General features: G+C 36.1%; 1 protein-coding gene across 1 annotated transcript in view; it reads right to left on the bottom strand.

The window, feature by feature from the left end:
- LOC106476361 (ecotropic viral integration site 5 ortholog-like) overlaps positions 1–663 on the bottom strand; it is a 68523-nt gene extending 67860 nt beyond the window's left edge. Inside the window, exon 1 of the mRNA XM_013937023.2 lies at positions 544–663. The gene's annotated coding sequence lies outside the window, so the exon portion shown is untranslated. The remainder of the gene's footprint in view (positions 1–543) is intronic.
- Positions 664–7535: the final 6872 nt, after the last annotated feature.

Genomic DNA, 7535 nt, shown 5'->3' on the forward strand with positions numbered 1-7535 from the left:
ATTTTCAGAATCTTTTTTATCCAGGCAATTCTACAATTTTTGGGTGGGGGTGCCATATGAAACTCTTTCCAGTGATTTAGCCTTTAAATGAGTGTTTTTGGCTATTTTTTGGGGGGGCGGGGGACTACAATTTACTTAACCTTCAAGTTTCAACTTAACTTAGTCTTAAGTCAAGTTCAAGGTTCAGTGAACAAACCAGCGACGTTTTAATTAAAATATAGTGAAGTCGGTCAATATTAATGTTATCGTACACTTTTTCTCTTTGAATGAGTGCATAAAACTTACTTAATTTGTGGTAAAGTTATTTCCGAATTTACACGAGCTCTTATTACCAATTAAAGGTTTCAGTTATTCAATTGCTACCATTCTAAACTAGTGTAAGTGTCTGCTGGTTCCTCAAACGTTAAAATCCGCAAACATTGACGTATACGCATGCAAAATTCAGTAAGATACACTACTTTTTTAAAAAAACAGTGACACGCCAAAACATTTTACTTAATATTGGCTTGACGAAGCGTTTAACTGGAATTAAAAGAAACTTACCGTTTAATACCAATAGTACTAACACTCCAGCTGAAAACTAATTGTCAAATGGTAGAACTAAGTAACCACACAGAAACCGGACATTCAACATACAAGCTATATCACTACAAAGCAGGTGCATATTAGTGTGACTCGAAACTCAAAAATGTTGTAAACGTCGTTACAATACGCCCACCAACCGCGCCAACGCTTGTAGTTAAAATGATCAACATTAGTTGCTCGCGCCATCTCTTGAATAAACATAAAATGAGCTTAGGTTCAAAAAATCAAATTTTTAATAACACAGAAATAGATAGATTGAATTTACAAAAAGACTTATCAGTGTATTTTGAAATAACCCCATTGTTATTTATGGAGAAATAGTAACAGCTATACAAAAAGTTAAAGGACCAGATTCGTGATGAGAAATTCAATAATAATAAACATTTCTTTATCCAGATGTTTCTTCATCAACTAGCTACAGTGAAAATTAAAAATATAAATCTACATAAAATAAAGTGTTAAGATCTGTTATTTGTGGCAATTCAGGGGTGAAATTTTGCCGTGTTAGGCAAAGTGTGTCGTCTTGTGAACAACAAAGTTCTGTCCAAAACCGCCCACGTGCCTCAGGCAATAATAAGCAACGTGATCAAAAAGGATCTCCGTCTGGAAAAGCAACACAGGACAAGTAGACACAGGTTGCTTCCACGCCATGTCCTTAACCTTCGAATATCTCAAGAAGCTGGAGAACGAAACCTGTATTTATGATATTTCATATTAATACAGACTTTAAGTACATTGTTAAATGGACGCTGGGAAACCGTCGTCTTCATAAATTAGCTAGATTATGGAAAGCAAGCAAGGAAGAGTGTTGTATTTTTGACATTATGGTGGAGCCTTCTGCAGTGGAAATTATGCAGCAGAGCTACTTTCACGATGATTGGTCGTCAGATATAGCATGACTGGACGTGGCAACATTGGTTGTAACGATATGGTGAGGCTTAAAACTGAGTTTTAAAGTAAATTATTCTGCTCAATTACTTGTTATTGCCTCACTATGTTATGAAAAGATTATAACTATTTTATTGAGCCTACGCAACAACTAGGAATACCACATTAACAAACTAATGTGGGCTTGTCGGCGCCACGATCCTTCTTTTTAATCAGCTCTACGTCCACGTTTAAACTAAATCAGCAGTTAATAAATATGAAGCTTCAAACTATCATTCACAGGATCGCCATTTTACAAAAGTTTGTTTTTTTTGGGGGGGGGGGGGTGAACTCGCTTGGTAACCCCAATTTCTAACATAATGTGCATATATGTTTTATTTCGGCCTGACTAGAAATGTTTCACAGAAACTGTCATTTGGGGCCCCTTCCGAGTTGGGGAGATCGCCCTTTTCACCCATCCCCAAATGACGCTTTTAATCATTCAGTTCACCAGTTGTCACTGAGTTATATCGATTTCAGGAGATTCCAACCCACATCAGTAACCCTAGACAAGAGTAAATTGAAAGAACAAGACTTTGCTTTTTATGGTAGTGGAATGTGTATTGTATGTACGGTGGTTTGAGATGTCCTTTTCTCACCACAGTGAACCTGATAACTCAACTTTTCTTCATTCACTTTAATAAGTGGGTTTCCTTCTGTATTAAACATATGGTTAAAATTATGACAACCCAAATGCATTACATTGCACTTACAATAATTAACCTAAATCAATACTAAATGCTTATACAATCAGTTCAGTCACACCTGAGAAAAATATTTTGGTGTTCAAAGTAATGAAGAAAACACACTGGCTTTTCTACTCAACACTTCGACACCGATAATTACCGATTTATATATATATATGTATGGTGATTTGAGTTATCAGGTTCACTGTGGTGAGAAAAGGACATCTCAAACAATCTTGGTATAGTAGTAGATAAATTACTCAAGCCATCTCTGTTCTAGTTGTAAAACTAATTTAGTTTCAGAGTGAATTTATAAACATATTGATTACAGATCAAAAGACATAATTCACCAAATATATCTGGGAATATTGTATACAAGTGTATTTAAAGAAAATATATTGACTTGTTGGAAAAGGTTCATAGGAGGGTTACTAGATGATTCTGGGGATGTAAAGGTTATCTGATGGAGATAGGTTAAGATCTTTTAACTTACCTCCTCTTGAGAAAAAAAGGGTAAGAGGTGATCTTATTGAAGTTTACCAGATTAGCTAGACAATTGATAGGATGAAGGTCTCTAATTTCTTTGTTCTATATTCTTTTAGGATATTATGTAAATATTATTTTTTTTAGAATGGATAGATAATCGGAACCAATGTTGTATGCCTTTTTAAGGTTTTAAAATTTCGGTATAAAGCTTTCTAATCGAGTGAGTAAGCAATCAAATTGCCTTCTGTGATAGGCAAATGTTATATATCTCTCACTTAGTTTGTTTACCTGGTCATCTAGAAAGGATAGTTTTTCCTTTTCTTTGACTCCATAGGTAAGTTTAATACAGGATTGTTGATAGTTTAAGTATCTAATCCAGCGAAAGAGTAAGGAAATGTTTGTTTGTTGTTCAGAACAAAGCTACATAATGGTATTTGTGTTGTGCCCACAACGGGTATCAAAACCTGGTTGTTAACGTTATAACTCTTCTAAATTACCGCTGAGCCCCTGGGGAGGTGTAAGGAAGTGTATTGCACATATCTCCTATATAGAGTTGGTTAATATTTCGGGGGACACTGCCTAGCTCTATTTGGAACGGAGAATATTATTCGGATGTCAAGTGGACGTCTACTTAACAAATTTTCCAAATTGAGTAAAAATAATAACTTTATTTCGAAAATTCGTAAATGAAAGATATTTTAGAAATGATATTTTTATTTTGTAATATTTTTATAATGTAATTCCCGAAGAAAAATGGATTCAAATGTCCCATCTTTCATTTCTGCGCAGCTTCAAGGAATCTTGCCTAAACAACGCATTTATCGATTTTTTTATAATTTATTTGATCATCTCTTGAAAATATAATTATTTATGTCTTTTTCCCACATGTTAATTTCCTCTGCTAATTCTGTTATTACCAACCTTTTTTTTTGCCACACTTATAATGTCACAACATATAGTCTGAACAACTACTAATAAAGCTTAGCTTTTAAAATTGTTTGTTTGTTTGTAATTAAGCACAAAGCTACACAATGGGCTATCTGTGCTCTGCCCACCACGGGCATCGAAACCCGGATTCTAGTGTCGTAAGTCCACAGACAGGCCGCTGTGCCACTGGGGGCGCTTTTAAAATAGCCCATGGATATTGAGTAGATTGAAAGCGGGCCCGGCATGGCCAGGTGGTTAGGGCACTCGACTCGAAATCTGTGGGTCGCAGGTTCGAATCCCCGTCACACCAAACATGCTCTCCCTTTCAGCCGTGGGGGCGTTATAATGTGACGGTCACTCCCACTATTCGTTGGTAAAAGAGTAGCCCAAGAGTTGGCGGTGGGTGGTGATGACTAGCTGCCTTCCCTCTAGTCTTACACTGCTAAATTAGGGACGACTAGCGCAGATAGCCTTCGTGTAGCGTTGCGCGAAATTCATAACAAACAAACAAACTGTGGATCAGCGGTAAGTTAGAAGGCTTATAACGCTAAAGATTGGGTTTCGAAATGCTTGCGGTAGGCACAGCACGGATAGCCCATGATGTTACTTTGTGTTTAATAACAACAAACAAAGAAACTCAACTCTGTTTATCATCGTAATGCTCAATGTATTTTTAAATAAATTTTTGAGTCTAAACAGCCAGTTCTCTATTTAATTTTAAATGTTTTGCCTAAATATTTGCCCCCCAGTGGCACAGCGGTATGTCTGCGGACTTACAACGCCAGAATCCGGGTTTCGATACCCGTGGTGGGCAGAGCACAGATAGCCCATTGTGTAGCTTTGTGCTTAATTACAAACAAACCTAAATATTTTTTGATGATACAGATCTGTTGCAAAATAATATATAAATTATTCATATGATAGTTTGACCTATCATCGTACAGATGGCGCTTCTCCAGTTTTATCGTGGCGATGGTTCTGTTTAGTCGAGAGCTATCTGCACTAGCGGTTTTCTATTTCAGCAGTGACAGACTAGAGGGAATCAGCTAGTTCACACCACCAACCACCAACCTCTTGGGCTAATCTAATCAAATAATGCATATAACCATCATATTATAAATTTCCCATGACTGAAAGGGCGAACATGTTCAGTGATGGGATTTTAACCCACGTCCGACAGATTGCGGCCCCTCAGTAGCATAGTGGTATGTCTGCGAATTTACAGCGCTAGAATCAGGGTTTCGATACCAGTGATGGGCAGAGCACGGATTAGCCATTGTGTTGCTTTGTGCTTAACTTTAAACAAATTCCTATACTTCAGGTCCTCCGTGATATCCCTAACTTTGAAATTTAAAACCAATCAAAACTTACTCTCTCCCTTATAAAACACTTACACACAACAACAGAAAAATAAAACAAGGAATACAACTTTGTAAAACAATACGTAACAAAGTAAAATTATAAAAATGCAAAATCAAACAATGTAAAAAAAGCCAGAAGTTATAATTTCACATCACAAAATCTCTTTAAATGTAGATATAATCCAGTGTAGAGAGAGAATAATCTTTCAAATTCAAAACTAAATAATGTATTACAGAAAAATTACATTATACACAATACACTCTTTGATGTAAAAAAATTACTAGTGCAAGAAAAATCTTTTATGTGAAATTGTAGAAAGCAAAACTTACTGAAATGGAAATGTACAGAACAGGCCATTATTTATTAGAAAATGAAAGCAAAACATCTCACAATCAGCAAATTACAAAATGAAACATTATCAAAACAAGTAGCAACAAAACATTACAAATACAAAACAAACCCTTCAGTATTATAACACATGACAAAATAAGCAATTTGACATCAAGTAAAAATACAAAGTAGTCCCTTCAATAACAATTAATATACACAACCAAATGCAAAACATAAAACATAAATAAAATAAACCCTTCAATAAAGACAACTGAAACTCACAAGACACAAAATTTCACTTCTTTGTCACACACACACAAAAGAAACAGGACACAACTTACATCAACCGTGTGATTTGTTCTGCAGTCAGGTTTGACTTCAAGGAAACTAGTACCATCATTATGGCATTGAAGACCTTGCTGGCATGGTCATCTTAATTTCTGAATCCTTGGTCCCCGTAGAAAGTGTTAAACAGCTTCTGAGAAGGCAAAAAAATTCTTTCAGTAGAAATAATATTAACGCTGTAACTACCGTACATGCATAAACACATACTCAGCCCAGCCTAGACTATATACAGTATTCCATAAGAAAATAGATTTAATGTCCTAGATACCACCGGCTCCGGTAGCCAAACTTTCAATGTATTGTATCATCATTTACGAGTTGATCTACATTCAACAGTTGGCATCACTGAAAAATAGATACAGGAATGTTCAATGTAACAAGGACTATTCCACTTATATTTATAACATCCTAATTCAAAATCTGCACCGAGAAAGAACTAAGCTTTCACTGCACATGGTGGAGCTATGTGTATACACTTAGGTGTACTGGAGACAGTCTAGCAAGTATTGCTTGATAACTCAGAATGTAAGGGCTGCAATACCATTTTAGTAGTGTTTTCCAACTCCTGGTAATCATACTCAGTCATTGAAATTGTGAATGTTTAAAGCACTACTTCTTCTAACACTGGATACCCTAAATGTGTAACAATCAAACAGAAATCACTCAATACCTTTCAGATATCTCTCAGTCAAATTCCAGTTGGTAATTTAGAAAGTAAGGGTCCAACTCCCTTCTAGTCCAATATATTTTACAATTAATAAGTCATCCTAACTTTTGAATAATCAAGTGAAAATCACAGAATTTAATGAATACATTTCACTGAAACATTACTTGATAGCTTCGAAAGCAAATAACCACACTTGATTTTAGTCATTGTTCTTACAATCAATTGACTGTCTTAGCTGCTTATCTGGCACTTAATCACAGTCATAGTGATAAAAAGGTCATCAGCAGAGTCTTGGCCGACCACCAGTGCTATCTTGTGCCTCTTTTCTAGGTGCTTCATCATCTGATAAATGCTTTCAGCATCTTCCGCCTCATCATATGCGCCAAAATTATATGAAATAGTACTCTCATGATCGTCTGACTATCAGTCTGGACCTTAAGTCCAGGTATAGCCAGTGTGTGATAAGTTCTTTAGTAACATATAGTCTTAACTTATCAAAGTATTCCATGTGTTCCCCACGTGACCACTGTATCTTGTATAGCAACAGACCAATTTGTCAGAATACGAGATAAGAACCTGTCCAGCCAGAGCCAAATCGATTCCTTCTAAAAAAAAGCCATATCCAGTCTCCATGCCAAAACATCTATTTCCTGACCATCTTATCACAGCATCTACACTGCCACACAATGGCTTTTCCTAGCTGGTGGTGCACAAAGTCATGCACAACAACGAACACAGACCTTAAAAACTCCACATATTCTTGTAGAAAATGTGGCACATCTGTTCTAGGAGGTGGACCATACATTACATTTACAGGGAGCAGTATTTTCTGACCAAATAGGATGAACCTCTTCAATAAATTACTAGTTGATCTATGTTTTGTTGCACGACACGCCATCATGATATACAGCTGGAAGTAACTAATTGTTGAAATTAGCTCCCTGATCCATGTGAATGTCTTCAGTTGCACTGAATTGAACAAGCTAGTGTCCTGCCAACACATCACTAACGGACTGTGCTTAAATATCAACCAATGGATAAACTTCAGTCTATTTAGTGAAGTAACTGGTAATGACCAGCACATACTGATTACCTCATTTCATTTATCTTGTTTGGGCTGACTTTTCGTCTGTGTAGCACATAATGTTTATACTACTTAACATCTCTATCACAATGCAGCCAGTAAAACCACCATTACACGTTAACACAAGTGAGTGTAA

This window comes from Limulus polyphemus, unplaced genomic scaffold, assembly GCF_000517525.1.
Source record: "Limulus polyphemus unplaced genomic scaffold, Limulus_polyphemus-2.1.2 Scaffold155, whole genome shotgun sequence".
In the NCBI taxonomy this organism is placed as follows: Eukaryota; Metazoa; Arthropoda; class Merostomata; order Xiphosura; family Limulidae; genus Limulus; species Limulus polyphemus.